The sequence below is a fragment of the Mastigoproctus giganteus genome, chromosome 9, assembly GCF_048544385.1.
Source record: "Mastigoproctus giganteus isolate SK-2022 chromosome 9, ASM4854438v1, whole genome shotgun sequence".
In the NCBI taxonomy this organism is placed as follows: domain Eukaryota; kingdom Metazoa; phylum Arthropoda; class Arachnida; order Uropygi; family Thelyphonidae; genus Mastigoproctus; species Mastigoproctus giganteus.
Genome location: NC_143583.1, coordinates 48,386,058 through 48,400,126, shown reverse-complemented (window position 1 = coordinate 48,400,126; position 14,069 = coordinate 48,386,058). Strand labels below are relative to the sequence as shown.

Here is a 14,069-nt window from a genome sequence, read left to right as displayed (position 1 = left end):
GAGTTGGAATGTTCCTATTTTCAACAGGCAAATTAAGTATATTTACACACAGTTTATTTAGCATTCATTTATTATTCTACTATATAAAAAAATAAGTAAATGTTTAAAAAATAAGTAAAAATAATTTCTTAATAAAGTTTTTATAGAATTTCCAAACTTATTTAGTTCTCATCCAACACACTGTGCTGACTTCTTACTGTTTGTGTCTGTTGCTGAATGACATTTTCAAAGCAGCCACAAATCGACATATTTGCTGGATCAAAGCATGTCAGCGGTGGGCCTATAATTTTAATTGAGAAATAGTAGTGAAGAAATTGTTTTTGTCATCAACGAAGCTCTGGTTGGGTTGACGATCAGATTCATTTATTAAAATGCTCGTTCACATTCACTCGATGAAATTGGAATTGTACTCAAGAGCATTCATCAAATGTTCTTCAGTTTTTCTTTTCAATTAGGTATTCTCAAAATCACTAATTGTATCTGTTTCATTTAACGGAAGCCTAATTTACAATTTTCTATCTTCGTTCTCACCAAATGCCAACATATCATGTTTAGAAGGTTTAATATCTTCGTTGTCTCCATTTTCTTTCTCTCGTCATCAATATTGTTACTACTTCTTAAATTTGAATTTTTTTTCTTTTCTTTTTTTCTTTTTATTGAAATTGTCCAAAATGTCGGTGTCATTTGGATATTCAGCTACTGTGACCATGTAAACAGAGATTGGGAAAATGTGGATAACGCACTTTTGCGAAACAACAGATGATTATTTGTAGGGGTAAAAGAAAATCACTCTCTCCTAATTCTTGAAGGGGGTGCTTACAGTTGTAAATTTTAATAAAATCTAAAAAATAAATTAGTGACATAGACTTGTTACACACAAAAGTATTCGGAATTTGCATTTTTTATATATAGCCTGAAAAAAAAAAAAACGGTAACATGAAAACAGAAACTACCTTTTACCTGTAACAAAATATGGAAAATATAACACACTAATTTTTCTCTAATCACTCAGTGCGGCCCCAGAAAGAATTCTAACTTTGAATATGTCCCCTGTACGGGAAAAGGTTGGACACCACTGCAGTAGAAGGTGAACCATAGCCCATTGGGAATAACCCTTGATCTGCTTACTGTTGACCACCGCGACTTCTCCGTATGTAGGACAGGTGGTCAGATAAGTTTTACCAGGTACCACTAAGTTGTAAAATGGTAAACCCTGTAGCTCTCTCAATTCTTGCTTAGCAGCAGCACTAATTTCATAAATTGCCTGAAGGGCAAACAGTGTGTACCCAGTTAAGTCTCTTCTAAGCGGTTCGTTATATGAAAATTTTCTTCACTCAACTGAAACTACTTTAAATTTAATTTCCAAAGGGAATTCAAAAAAATTTGCTATAAAAGGAGTTCGTTAAACAGTGGCCCGACTGAGTAATTTATAATTCTAAAAATGGTAATAAAGTTTTATGTAGAAAATATCTTAACAATAGACAGTGAAAAATGCAAATTTAGTTAAATAACTTTAAGCTTATTTGAAAAGTGAGTAAACATGAAAAAATTTATGGAATATTATGGAATTAAAGGTATTTTTGTACACAGTATCATTGCATTTGTCAATGTTAAACTTCAGTTATCACCTTCTCATCACATCTCATTTTTTCTAGATTTTCTTGCAGTAGCCTATCCTTGTTACTGTCATTAACCACCTTTCCAAACATTATATCATATGCAAATATAGACATTAAGCCTGTTATGCCTTCATCAGTATCATTAATAAATATTGAAAACAACAATGTGTTTACCGTAAAACCCTGGGGACTCCACTAATAATATTAGTCCAAGAAGAGAATTGCCCATTGATAAATACCCTATATTCTCCCCCTAATACCATCCCTCTGCCCATATCAGTAGCATTTCTGCTAATGCCACCCTACTCCAATTTATGCATCAGTCTTTCACGTGGAACAGTATCAGAAGCTTCTTTTCTGAAATCTAGTATATGATGTCAAACTTTTTTTGCATCTGGTTCCATTCTTATTGCATCATGGTATCCATTCAGATTGGACATGATGCTACTTTAATAAATCCAGTTATTCAGGAATCCCTTAATATGATTGCCATATAACTGCATTTCTGTTTATGTAGTCCTGCATTACTTCCTAAACCAGTGCTCCATTATTTTCTCTTGAAAGTCAAATCTGTCAAGTCTGAATAAGTCTGTACTTTTTTTTTTTATGAAAACCCCAAATGTGAGAGGTATTAGAACCTATAGTACTTAGTACTTTGCTTGGGTTGGAGGTTGAGAAGATGAAAGAAGATATTTGTTGACATTATACTTGAACTTCTGTAGACTGTAATTTTCAGAAAATACGTATGAAGGAAGGTTGTTCCAGAAAATGGTAGCGGAATGAATAAATGAGCAAGATGGAAAGTTGGTTCTGTAAGGTTGAAGTTCGACAGTAAATAGATGTTGGCTGGTGGTGGCACGTGTTCGGACTGTTTTGAAAGAGAGAGCAGGAATTATAGAGGCCAATTCAGAAGAACAGTGCCCAGGGAAGTACTTGTAAAAAAGGCATGCAGCAGAAACAGTATGTCTATGTCACAGCGAGCGGAGAGATTGTTAGAGAGGAGTCATTAATTACCCTAACTCCTCTTTTCTGAATGGAATCTTGAAGCCTGAGAAACTTTTTGGGGGCACCGTCCCAGATGTGGGAACAATATTCCTTGGTAGGTTGGATTTGAGATGTGTACAGAGTGAACAGCTGTTTGAAAGAAAAGTAATACCGAGAATGAAAGAGAACCAAGTTTTTTAGATACAGAGAAAGCAATATTTGTAATGTGCTTGTGCCAAGAGAGATTAGAAGTCAGGGTAATCCCCAAAAGAGAAATATCATTTTGCCTAGAAATTGGAGTGTCACCAAAGATAAGCATAGAATTCTTTTTTGCGAGATATAAGACAAGACTTAATTTTAGAACGATTGAAAGCAACTAAGTTGTCTTTGCCCCACTGGAGAATTACCTGGAGATTGGCATTTAAGGAATTGGTAGCAGATATTCGAGAAGTTGAAGCTGATTGAAGATGAAAAGTGGAATGCAATGTGCTATCATCAGCAAAACTATAGATAGGATTTCCAGTCGGTGGAAGGAGGTCATTAATATACAAGAGGAAAAGAGTGGGGGGAAAGAACTGAACATTGGGGTATACCAGCATTGGTGGAGAAGTTAGAAGACAGAGAGCCATCTACCAAACCCTCAGTGAGCGATCAGAGAGAAAACTGGATAACCAATTACAAAAAACATTCGGCAGACCATAAGATGGGAGCTTGTTCAGAAGACCTTTATGCCAAGCATGATCGAAAGCCTTTGAGATGTCAAGAGCAACTGCTTGTGTTTCACCGAACTTTTCCATTGTGTATGTCCATAAATGGTTAACATAAGCCAGAATATCACCAGAGGATCGACGCTGACAGAATCCATACTGGTGAACGTTCATGGAAGGTTTCTAGATAGTTTGAATTGGCGGTTAGCTGATTTCTCCATTACTTTAGAAAGAATAGAACTAATTGGATGGGAGGAATTTGTCACCCTCTTTTGGAACTGGCAGGATATGAGCAAATTTCCAAGTTGAAGAAAGAAACACCTTTGAAATAAGAAAGTGAAAAAAGGCGGCAAAGAACAGGAGTAAGTTCAGCAACACAGGTTTTGAGAACAAGTGGAGAAATACCATCGGCACCTAGGGCTTTCTTAGCATCCAGATTCGTCAAAATCCTTTTGACGGAAGACCACAGGAGGCATTGAATGGAGTGTGTTGGGAGTGGTGGGAGGTGTTTTACCAAGATCATTAATACATGGGTTGGAAGAAAAATGGGATGCTAGCAGGTCAGCTTTATCCTTGGCTGAAGTGACAACAGAACCATCTGGTTTGGACAGAGCTCGGAGCAGAGATGGGCAAAAGTTGCTGCCAATAACTTTGGCAAGAGACCAGAATTCTTGGCTACCGTTATGGGAAGAAGCAAGTTTTCTACTCTTAGCCCATTCAAACTCTAGTTTGGAGTGATTAATAATTGCTTTACAGTTGTTGCGAGCTTTGGTGTAGGCAGATAATGAAACTGAAGAATTAGGAATAAGCCAATTATGATATGCAACGTTATTCTCTTGAACAGCCTTAGCACATTTATTGGAAAATCGAGGTTCAGATAAAGGATGAGATTTTAAAGTGGATTGTGGGATAAAGGATTCCATTCCTGCAAGAATATTTTCACTCACATGATCTGAGCAAACATTGGTATCAGAAGTTTTGAAAAAGTAATCCGACCAAGGAAAAGAAGAAAAGAAATCTCGCAGATCATTCCATTTTGAATTCTTGTAATGCCAAACAATATGAGTTTTCCAATGGAGCCTTTATCTCATGGAATAGCCATGAGATAAAGGCTCCATTGGAGAAGAGACAATCACCAAGTTGTGATCTGAGGTGCCTAAAGGACCTCTCACTTCGACCGTGTACTTAGAACGGTTGTTTGTGAGAAAAAGATCAAGCGTGTTGGCTGTATGATTAGGATTTTCCAGTATTCTTTTGGTATATGAACAATCTGTGCAAAGTCATTAGTAATTGCAAAAGCCTCAGCATCTCGACCAGCTGGGTTGGTGTGACTAGAAAATGGAAGCCGGCTGGAGTTGTGAACATTAAAATCACCAAGGAAAATAATCTGACTGTTAGGAAAGTTGGACTGGGGAAAGAGAGGAAGTCAAAGAGCTCCAAGTGATTAGTGGAGTTGGGAGAATGGTAGAGACAACAGATGAATTTGACCCAATGAGTTAGAAAGATTTTAAGCCAGAGAAGATCAAAATGAGGAGATTCCAAATTACCAAGTCTCTGACAGGGAATATTGGAACGGACATGTGCACAAGTACCACCTTTGAGGCGAAAGGAATCGTGCAGTGAATGATTTGGGCAACTGAGGTGAGCAGTAGTTGAATCAACCGATAACTGAGATTCTGTCAGAAAAAGTACATGGGGTTTGGCAGACTGCAAGTGGAAATGCACATCTTCGAGATTAGAATTGAGACCACATATGTTTGTGAAATGAATTACGAAATGATTTGGAGGTTTAGATCTTTTCGCAGATAAGCTTACTGTATTAGTTTCACAATTTATGGTGTATTCAATAGTAAGAAAATGTGGGCGGGACATGCTGTATGAAGTAATGAAATATTTGGATATGGCATACACATGGTAAGAATATGCCCAGATCCTTGACGATGCCCCCCACATACACACTACTCGGACTCCCCCCAGTCACTATCTGGCAGAGTAGAGGTAGCAAGATTATACACTAGCTGATCCGGAAGTCTCCTAGAGAGTTACCAGTAGGTTCGATCCAGTGTACTAACTAGCGGCCTGCCTGCGAATACCGATTTAGAGCTATACTCTCGAAATGTAAGGAAGATTGGATCTCGCCACGATGTTCATCATAACCTCAAGTCATCAGTCATACTGTATGATGGAAGAGATGGGGAAGGGTTGACCAGAACTTAGCTCTGGAGACTAAACATGGGTTACACCACTTCAAGCCTCCAATAAGCAGAGTGGTGGTATTGCACTGGTTGATGACAGTCATATACCACCTAGTACTGCCTGGTAACACAGGGTTGGCATTTCTCCATGTGATGTGGGCATCACACCTAGATCCCTGCTTACGTTGGTTCACACCTGGGTGGTCACCCAACATGTGCATGTGCATGGAGGTTATACCCAGGATTACTAACAGTTCCACCATCGTGAAGGTGCAAGCAGAGGATTTGGCTGTCACAGACCATCTGAAATTGGGTCCACTTGACTTGAGTGTTACCCGAATATCAGTTCCATTAGCATTTTAGACTCCCAGGTAGCAAGTACAGCTTGTCTGGCATATCTGAGAGAATGTCTGTGACAACCTCAAGGGCCATTTAGTGCTCAGTTAAAATTTGGTTTACTTCTGGTATTCCCAACCCTCTAAACTTCTTCACAGTGAATGTAGGTGTAAAATTTTTATATGAAGATGCAATAATATATTAATCTTGCCCAGTAAATATGAAGCAATAGTTATGCACTTTATATCTAGTGGGCCAATGTGGTTCATCCCTTTTCTTCTAATGCTAACCTAGGCAAAGAATTCTTTACCACTGTTCTCTCATTCTTAGCCAACAACTTCTCTCGTAATCTGTTTTAGCTTGCCCAAACCCCTCCCCTGTTTACTTAATTGTTGACTAATTTGTACCTACTGTAGTATTTGGTGTCTTTTGGTAATTTATAATCGTCTTCACAGGTATCTTCTTCTCTGTCAGTACTGCTTACTGGCTTTATTAAGAGTGATATGTGACGTTTGGATGCTACACTTCGAAGAAAACTATTGGGAATCGTCTTTCCAGTAGTTTTCTTCTCTGTCACTATTCTCATCAGTTCATCTGACATCCATTTTGATCTAACCTTGAACAGTATGTTTTCGTTGGTATAAAAAACATAGCAGCTTCTCTGATTACATTCCTTGAATGACTCCCATTTCACTTTGCATTTGGTAATGTCATCAGTTGATCCCATTGAATAGAATTTAAAAACTGTCTGAGACCACTGTAGTCACTTTTACAAAAGCAAAATCCCTTATTTTTATCCTCAACAATAATTACATCTTTATATAAATCCCACGTCAATTCACAGTGGTCACTGCCACCTTTGTACATTAGAAATCTGCACTAAAAGAACCACTAATCATTGCAGATAATCAGATCCAGAGTATTTCTTTGGTTTGTGAACTATCTAACATGCTGGTGTAGAAAACAGTCATCTAATAAATCCAGACAAGTCTTGCTACTTTGGAAGTGACCGTCCCACAAATTCCAGTCAATATCTAGAAAGTTTAAATATCCCATTCTATGATAATCTGATTTTCTGTCCCACTCTATTTGTGTATATTTGGTTTTTGATTCGGTTCATTATATTGATCATAGGTGTTTAGTCTATGACACGCTCCTCTTATTTTTGTTTTCCTTGTGCTTATATTCAAATAGCCAAATAATAAATAATAACCAGATTCAAATAAAAATGTGATTTATTATTCAAATTACTCATTCGAATAACCCACAAATTAAACAAATTTGAATAAATTTAAGAATGTTTAGACAAATAATTGGAAGGAATGGGCAAATAAAACTTTTTTTTTTTTCCTTGTGCTATGTAAGCCTTACTTTTATCTCACCTTACTAATACTGATATTAATATCAATCAAAAAGACTCATGCAGAATTTTTAACACAAAGTAACAGATAGTGCAGATATTATAAAAATGCCATAGTGTTCATGTCTTGAGTATTATTGTGGAGAGGTTCTGCTCTAAAATTTACAGATTAAAAATCTTCTGTAAAAATCAACATAGAAAAATGGATTGGTGAACAACTGTACAATATGGATGAAATAGATGTAAATTATAATATGTTTTCTACAAAAACAATGATAAAAAGTGCTATACCAAGATCCAAACTGTCCAAAGAGAGAAAATAATGGTAGTCATCTGCAGCAATGCAACTGTAACACTAATTGCTGCTTTTTGTGTTTGATAAATCCACATCCTATTTGTGAGGAACTCAAAAAAAAGGACATAAAGGCCATTTTTAACACAAAAAGTAACATCCTTGATCCAACCTGCATATCAAATGTGTTTACAATATATAAAGAGACAATGCAGGAAGACATTTTTGAGTTCAGTTTTGTGGTGGGTGGGGGAGGACATAAAATCATTAAAAGTTATCAACATCAAAGATGTGTTACAATATAGCACTACCATAGCACAAAATTCCACGTTTACTAAATCTTGGAGATAAATTTGGCCCAACTCTAATGGAAGTCATGAACTACAAGAAGATAATGAAGAATGTGGTTTATTAATTGACTTCAGGCAAATTGAAGGTTCCAAAGATTTATAGCATACAACAGTATTTTCCAACAAACCTGTGACAATTATTGAAAAACTAAATTATGGATGATGCAGAAATCACATACTGTTTTTGTCATGGTATGGAGCTGTATTTAAATATGAAGAAGAAGTTGAACCAGATCCAGAGCCGAAAATTCCTTATTCAGCTGCCAAAAACGCCTTAGGTATAGCTTTACATTATATTGAACAACAGCCTGATTCAGCATTCAGTGAAATGATATTTGTACAAAAATGGAGGGACTATGCAGCAGAACATTACATTTAAATATCTAATCAGAGAAGAATTACTGATCTTAAGTATGTAAAAGCACATATATACTTTTTTATGATTCCCCACTTTAACCAACATTTTCAATTAAACTACGTTCTGGTCACTTCGAAGAGGACTTTTTATTGTGCTTTGAATCTCGATAAATGATGTGCAGCATACTTTGTATTTGGTAAGGGCAATTAAATAATAATAATGTGAAAGTTAAATTGAAACATGTATTTAACTATTTCTTCTCTGTGGTTCACTGCTGAAAACTTCTTTATACACACTATTTCAAATAGCACTGGTCCCTTAATCTTTGGTACCTGTAATTTGAAGTTTGGTGCTTCCCATAGTTCTACATCAAGAAAAGCCATGTGCGCCTGACTTTGTATTGCTCAGCTTATTCTGATCTGTGTAAATGCCACTGTGATTGAATGGATTAAAGTGAAAGCCAGAAATACAGGAAACCTGTTTTCTGTTGAGAACAAAATATAAATTTTGGATCTACTTTATATTCGGTATTATATGTGAAATAGCAGTTGTGGTACCCCTTTTCTTGCCAATTAATCTTGAACCATAAACACACCATTTGCTGACTTAACAATCAACCAGATCTTATTACAGAGAGATTGTTAAATTGATATTTGGCATCATTGTCACATTATGTAAAATTTTCAACCTATACAAGATTAAAAGTTGATTATTCAATATTGTTATTGTTAATAAAACTGAGGGTTCTTTTTTGTAAAAAGATTAATTTTAAGAACAGATTCATCCATATAAGCATCCTATATGCATGTTAACATGCTTTCCTTGAAAGTTGTGACTGCAATTAGCCATTCTCATGCATAGAGAATGAGGTGGCTTGTGTGATAACATGCAAAATGTTCTGTAAATGTACAATTGAACAAATATAATGCATAGTAAATCACATTTGCTACCAAGAACTTGTTCAGTATATTTAGAGTTGTTATTATACTAAGGAGATCCCCCCCCCCAAACGTCCAACCCTAATGATAATTCAAATATTTAGTAATACTGTGGCAGAATGTTGTATGAAGCAAAACTTTCAAAACATGTTCCATGAAAAAAAAAAAAACAATTAAGTAAATCAAAATAAAATTCTCATTTATTTAATCACATCTTTTAATTTTACACTGGATCCCACAAGATTTGCAAGCATAACTGCTTCTCTGTTTTTTTTCAGGTAATCAGAAATTGAAAACCAAAATAATCTAATGCTTTATTTGACTCATATGATTGATTTGAAAAGATTCGAAAAATATTGAGGATAGTAAAACAAATTTGTTTTGCTATCCTCAGTGTTTTTCCTGTCATACCAAACTTCTGTCTGCACCATGAATTGTGGGTAGTTTGTATATTTTACATCAATGCTGGTTGAAATATTCTCCATCTAAAGGGTTATAAATTGCTTCTGAACTTTGTATATGTTATAGAAGAATGTGCCACTTTCCGTTTTGGTTGGTTTTATAGTTGGATTTCCTATGGCAGAATGAGACTGCTCCATTAGGTCTGTCTAGGGATTGCAACTCCCCAGTCCCCTGTGACCTGATGGAACGGTCTCTATCCTATATGTGAAAGAATGTTGGGTTATTGGTTTGGGCAGGTGTGGCAGGGTTTTTCTTTTGGTTCTAAAAATCATCCTTCTAGAATTACAACTGTCATTAGCATTAGCATTAGTAGAGGCAATTGATGCAAGAAAGCAAGCTTATGCAGCATCAGCCAATAAAATTAAAGTAAAATAAATAAATAAAAAATAACCACTTCCACTTCACCCCTCTGTTCGTTCGAAATACCTGTCCAGCCGAGCCTTAAACTTATTTAAGCTATCAACTTCCACGACAAGGGATGGAAGTCTGTTCCACCTACCAACCACCCGCTGGCTAAAGGCAAATTTCCGCACATCTATCCTACATCTGTCTTTCCTCAATTTGAATTTATGCCCTCTCAGGTGATTATTCTGAGCAAGAGGAAGAATCCCATCAGCATTGAGCATGCTCAAACCATTCAAGGCTTTGTATACCTCTATCAGATCACCTCGCTGCTGCCTAGTCTCCAGACACTGTCATTCGCAAAACTTAAGCCTTTCTTCATAAGAGCACCCCTTTGTTCCATTCACTAATCTTGTTGCCCTTCTCTGTACTCGTTCCAGCAGCTCGACATCCTTCTTGAAATGAGGTCTCCAGGCCTGTATACCGTACTCTAGGTGTGGCCTGACCATTGCCTTATACAAGGGAATAATCACCTCCTTATCCCTGCTAGAAAAATTCCTATATATCATTGACAATACACCATGAGCTACTCTTGCAGCCCGTCTGCACTGCTCACAGAACTTCATATCTGCCTGCCCAACCACCCCCAGGTCCCTTTCATTCTCTACCACTGTCGGTGTAGTACCACAGAGTTGATACGTTGCTCTGGGGTTGCTGTTTCCCATATGTAGTACTTTACATTTGTCAATGTTAAACTTCATTTGCCACCTCTCAGCCCATCTGCTCAACCTTTCCAGATCCTGTTGCAGCAGCATAGTGTCAGTAGTGTCCTTGACAACCCTGCCAACCTTTGTATCGTCTGCAAACTTGGACATTAAGCTTGATATACCATCATCAATATCATTTATAAATACAGAAAACAATAATGGACCCAACACTGAGCCCTGAGGGACTCCACTAATAACAGTAGTCCACGATGAGCAGTGTCCATTGATTACCACTCTCTGTCTTCTCCCCCTCAACCACCCCTTTATCCATAGCAGCAATTTGCCTCCAATGCCACACTGCTCCAATTTGTGCAGCAGTCTTCCATGTGCAACAGTATCAAAAACCTTTCTAAGATCCAAGTATATAATATCAGAGTTATTCCCTGCATCCAGTTCTTTTGTGACTGCATCATAGTATCCAATCAAATTGGTCAGGCAAGACTTCCCCTTAACAAAACCATGCTGTGTCTGAGCTATAACTGAAGTCTTGTCTAGATGATCCTGCAGTGCTTCTTTAACCAGTGCCTCCATTAATTTTCCGGGAACAGAAGTTAAACTCACAGGTCTATAATTACTTGTGTCAGCCTTTGATCCTCCTTTGTGAATTAGGGTCACATTTGCACACCTCCAGTCCATGGGTACCTCCCCTGAGTCCAAGGAAGCTCTCATAATTATGGCTAAGGGTTTGCTTACTTCCATTGCTGCCTCCTTTAATATAACTGGATAGATTCCATCCACCCCAGGTGCCTTTCTTCTGTTTATCTTCAACAATTTCTCCTCCACTTTACTCTGTTATTACAAGGTTCTCTAGCTTACTGCCAGAGTTGAATACACCTCTGTCATTCCCCTCGCTGAATAACTCCTCATGTGTGAATGTCGATGCAAAATATTCATTTAGTCTGTTAGCTACCTGAGCAGGATCATCAACAGTTGACCCATCGATATCAAGTGGACCAATCCGATTCATCCCCTTCCTTCTGGAGTTTACATAAGTAAAGAACTCTTCGCTGTTTTTCTTCGCATCCTTTGCCAAGGATTTCTCGTAATCTGCCTTCGCCTGCCTAACCTCCTTTGTAACTTGGTTACAGATCAACTTGTATCTATCATAGGCTTCTGTGTCATGTGTTAATTTGTATGTATCCCATGCATTTTTCTTCTCGGCCATATGCCTCATTAGTTCATTTGACATCCATTTAGGCCTAAACCTTGAACAATATTTCTTAGTTGGTATGTAAAGCCTAGTAGCTTCCAAGATAAGTTCTTTGAATGCTTCCCATTTTGAATTTGCTGTTGGTAACATCATCAGTTGATCCCACTGTATAGAATTTAAATACTGTCTCAGTCCACCATAGTCGCCTTTACGAAAGCAATACCCCTTCCCTTTACCCCTAATGGTAGTTACCTCTTTGAGTAAATCCCACTTCAGAACACAGTGATCACTGCCACCTAGTGGTTCATTTATCTGCAGATTCTTAATGCATGAAGAATCACTACTGATAATCAAATCAAGAGTATTACTCCCTCTAGTTGCCTCCCGAACATGCTGATGTAGAAAACAATCATCCAATAAATCCACAAAAGCCTTGCTAGTGTGTGAGTGACCAGCCCCCAAATTCCAGTCAATATCTGGGAAATTAAAATCCCCCATAATGAGACTCTCTGGTTTACTGGCCCACTCTATTTCTCTGTACAGTTTCTTATTATACTCATCAGAGTCATTAGGCCTATAGCACACTCCTACTCTCAATTTTGATCTCCCAGTGCTTATATCACACCAAACTGACTCGACACTGCACTGTCCAGCGATGTCGACTGGCTTCACTTCCTTGGATTTTATGTGTTTCTTAACTAATAGCATAACCCCTCCTCCCTTCCTATCCTGTCTATCCTTTCTGTAGACATTGTACTCCCCAAATTCCAGTTCTGCATTCCTTATATCTGTGTGACACCACGTCTCTGAAATCCCGACAATATCTGCCTTTGAAGTTTTGAGCAATACCTCAAATTCATCAAATTTATTTACTAGACTCCTAGCATTGGTGTACATATATAGGAAGCCCAGTCTCTTTCTGTTGAACTGTTTGGACATGGTGAGAGGCCTAGTCACCTAGACTATGAATATAGAAGAAATTCAGAGTAAAGCCTAAATAATAAATAAATAAAATGAAATAAATCGGTCAACTGCTGAGTACCGTGCACTCAGGATGAAGGGTCCATAGTCGCAAACGACCATTCATGACTATGGACTGGAGAGCCTTATGGTAACTGAGGAACTAACAAAAACGTTGTCAATTTGAGTCTTTCCAGTTGTTGTGAATGACAAAGGTGGGAGAAGTGACTCCGACTTCTTCCTGGAGAGGCGATTAAAGTCTTGGGGGAGAAGCAACTGGCAGGTGAGGGCCATGCAAGACTTTGTGCAGGTGCCTTCCCACCACCGCCACCTCAACACTGGCTCTCTGAGTACCTCCTTGCAGGGACAACTCCAGCTTTGAAAATTGTTAAAAAATACTTCTCGTCGCAAAATTTATAAATGACCGTTATAGAATTATTAACTAACTATTTAGCAACATTTTTATCACCAAAAGGAGAGTTACTTAGTACAAAGAAGCTTGCTATCGAAATGCAATAAAATAATTGTTCTCTTTAATTTTAACACAAAAAGTAAATGATAGATTTCAATCAGAATAGTTTTCCCTTTATAAGCATCGAATAATGCATAGCTGATGTGATTTTTAAATTTTTAGCTCCATTATCGACGGAAATAGAGGTGGGTGGACATAAATTACTCACATTTTCCTGTATGACACTGCCATTTTTAATTTTAAAAATGCTTTAAAATTATATTTTAAAGCTACTCGTTGAGCTCTTTCTAATGGTGTATAATAAGCTATAGGTTGTCGATAGTATTTTGCCTCCCCCCCCTCATTTCTCAGACAAATTTTTATCAACAATGATCAATATGGCATTGTGTTGGCCCACATGATGTACAAACCCATGCAAAATTTCAAGTCAATAGGTTGAGCAGTTCCAGAGATATAATGCTGTGACGGACAGACAACCGAGTGGCATTATAAGGGTCCTTCGTTAGGCTACAGACCCTAAAAAAAACCCAAATATATTGGCGCCTTCATAAGAAGACACCAAATACTTTAAATAATTACTTTTAATGTGTTAATTTTAATGTGTGTGGCTTTTTTGCATGTTTATAGATATTTTTAGATGGACTAGAATATCCCATTCTTTAAGAACATTTATATATTTATTTTATTTTTTATTATTATTTTTTGCATTTCATAATGGCATACATAATTTTCCCTTTACCATCATGCAGCATATGTTAATATGTACTACTCAGTGGG

The 14,069-nt window shown here is 37.2% G+C and overlaps 1 protein-coding gene across 1 annotated transcript in view; it reads left to right on the top strand.

Moving 5' to 3' along the window:
• Positions 1 to 14,069, top strand: part of LOC150080206 (protogenin-like) — a 393,090-nt gene that overhangs the window by 314,568 nt on the left and 64,453 nt on the right. The window lies entirely within an intron of this gene.